This window comes from Morone saxatilis, unplaced genomic scaffold (assembly GCF_004916995.1).
Source record: "Morone saxatilis isolate NCDOM2014 unplaced genomic scaffold, NCSU_SB_2.0 Contig17, whole genome shotgun sequence".
Taxonomy (NCBI): Eukaryota; Metazoa; Chordata; class Actinopteri; family Moronidae; genus Morone; species Morone saxatilis.
The window spans coordinates 463,252-466,505 of NW_023339729.1; positions in this window are offsets into that span (position 1 = coordinate 463,252).

The following is a 3,254-nucleotide window of genomic DNA, read 5'->3' on the forward strand; positions in this document are numbered from 1 at the left end:
ATAATAATTGAATTCATACAAATATCACAATACTATCACTTTTAAAACTTGAACTATACACAACCACCTTATGGTACTATAACAAATTTACTCACAAAATGGGTTATGAAGAAGTGAGTTGTTCTGTAAGGTTATGTTGCGGGTGGGCGCCAGACTTAATGTTTCTGCAATCTGAGACCCACAAAAAACCACCTGTGAACTCTCACTAATATGAAAGGTCAAATATTTAAAATTCTGAAGGCAATTTTATCTTTGATCACTTTTTAATGAGTGAACCCAAGGGTTGTATACCGTAACTTAAAAATTGGGAATCTTCCCTATGTTTTTTGGTTTCTGTGGAACTGATTCATGTGTTTTCTATGAGAGGGAGGATTTCCATGAAAATTGCAAAGGATGTGAGTTATCCACCTTCCCGGAAAATATTTTCTTTCTTCGCTTCCCCCTACAGTGTCAACTGTGTGCAACACTAGCTAATGAGTAGCTATAAACGGAGCCTGCTAGCCCAGTGGTCCAAACCTGGTGGTCCATGACCCCCACTAGAGTCACCAAAGTTTAATGGGTCAAGCCTTCTTTATTTTAAAGTAATGCTAGAAAACTTAGGGTCCTTAAGAAAAAAGGTTGAGTACCACTGCTGCTAGCCAACAATAAATATGTAGTGGTACGAAAGCAAAGAAGTATAACTAATGTTTGATTTCTACTAGCTAAGAGTGATGCAAAGCAAGGGTTAAAATAACTAGCTTTAGCGTAAGTGAAGTGCTGGCTTGGCTATGCTGTTTGGATCTGGCATCGGTTGCATTGTGGTGTTGGCTGAATGGGGTGATTTGTAAATGGCAAGCCTAAGTTAGTATCATGAAGTCATGGAGTATGAGTGTGGCAACAGGACGCTGATCACGTTAACAGCCACTGTGTCATGTATTAACAAAATAAAAGTTACATATAGACTTTAATTACCAGAAAAAGTTCGAGCAGTGACTTGAGAAAATCTTTATTTTTTACATTTTACCAAAATCCAGATTTTCGCCCTGAACCTTAACAAAGTCCCTTTTCTGCCTAAACCTACCCACAGACAGGAGTCCCTGGACCATGAACCAGAGACTGCTGGTATGACATTCCTACATTTGTAGCAGGCCAGCCATCTACCCTATACATTCTTCTGTGACTCCCAGGCTACATAAATGCAGTGTTGAAAGCATGAAATAACAAATCCTTATCCAGGTAGCGATTATGTTTGTCAGCCCAAAAAACAACATATTATGATAATAAAATGTGTTAAAAATCCAAAACATCAATTCTGGACACCACGGCGTTTTCCCAGTCTTCACGTGCAACAAAGAGCAAAGAATCCAGTATGTTTGAAACACAATGATACTTTGAAGAACAAAGGCAAACGACAAGACAAACGGCAGGTCCAACGATCAGTCGTATACAGGCGTCTTTTTCTACCACATTATGCTGGCGTTGAATGTGGATGGCCATCTGTGCAGCACCCTTGATCAAGAGGGATACTCTCACACATTCGGGCCAATCCCGAGATTAATCAGTCCCGAGAGGATGACTCTTGACATTGATTATGGCTAGCGGCCCTGTCTTTTCTCCTTTCCGCCAACCACCATCGTCCAAATCTCCACCTGTACGAGCATCAAATACTGTGATGGCAGTCATATCGGGATATACTCGAACCACCGCTAATACGGCGCTTCCCAAACAGCGAATTGAAAAAAAGGTACCATTTTGCTCACAGATCTCAAGAAATCTAAAGGGGAGTTTGCAACTGAAACTCGCCACCAAGCGCAAAGCTAAATACCTTCAAAAAGGAGTAACGCCATCCCTTTTACATGTAAAAAACACCCGTTTTTTTATTAAAATCACTAGCATGAGGTTGTTTAGTTCTGGGACCACATTACATGTCGCCTTGTTATAAACATTTCAAGCGTGCTGAAATGGGTACTCAAACGTTCAGTTCTTGTTTAGATTTGCAGAACAGTTGAGTTCATCCAACTACTGTTGCCACTCACTTGTGGCATAAATACGGCCCATAGGCTAAATGAGGAATGCGGCATTCTTCAAGCGGGAAAACGCGAATCCTATTCTTAAAGTTTAATCAGAAATTTTGTTTTACAGTGATGCGTAGCTTGTCCCATAATGATCAACATCAGGTTTGCTATTCTTCCCTTATTTACCCTCTCCACGTGGTTTATATTAAAAGTGACTATGATCGTTTGCAATCCATATAGGTCAGCTGAGTTCAGCACATGACGACTGTGAGAGTTGCAGCTATAAGTTGTAAATTGAGTCCAGGCAAAAGCCCAAACAACAGCACTTCACTCCTGAAAAGAAACTTCGCTGCTCCCTGGAATGTACCTGCAACGTCATCACATAGCCTGACCACACACATACACACACACACACACACACACACCCCACATCTCTTTCTCTCTCTTTTGCACACAGACCACACAACATCACAGGCCCTGCTAGGTTTATGTCAGGTTTATCTTATACAGAGAAGGAAATGGCCTGAGATCAAAAGAGGAGGGGGCAAATGGGAGAGGTTGGTGTGTGTGTGTGTGAGAGAGAGAGAGAAGAGAGAAGAAGAGGAGAGAGAGAGAGAGAGAAGGGGAGAGATCAGGAGTCCTGACGACCTGACGCTAGCAAGTTAATTATGTATCAATTATCAGAACACAAACCGATGCCTAAATTACTGCAACAGCTCCCATTCACCATAGAAGATTACACAGAGCAGCCGACAATGCAACACACACATGCACACCCGCAGAATGGCAGACCCCCATTCCAACACTTAAAACAAATATAATCGATATGCCTTCCTCCACAGAGAATTCCTCCACACAATCTACAACCCGCCATGTCTCTCCTCACTCTCCTCAGGTCGATCTCCCACACAACTCAGGAAGAAAATACAGCGCTCAAACCTTTTATAATCTGTAACCATCATTTATAACCAATTAGAGCCTGTTAGAACCAGTCAGGCTGCAGCTAGCACTTTGAACCAGTCATAGCCTTTAACTATAAATTATAACATTTCAGTCAAAATAAACTCATTCAAGCAACGTTTACATGTTGTATTGTTGTAAATCACAAAAGCATGTTGAGCCCATACACCAAAGAGTGTGTGATCAGGAGCACAACAGAAACTGATACTACTACTACTAATGGTCCTGTCTTACAATTTTTTATACTGTTTTTTTATCTGTTATAAAATCTTACATTTTTTAACATTAAAGGTCCAGTGT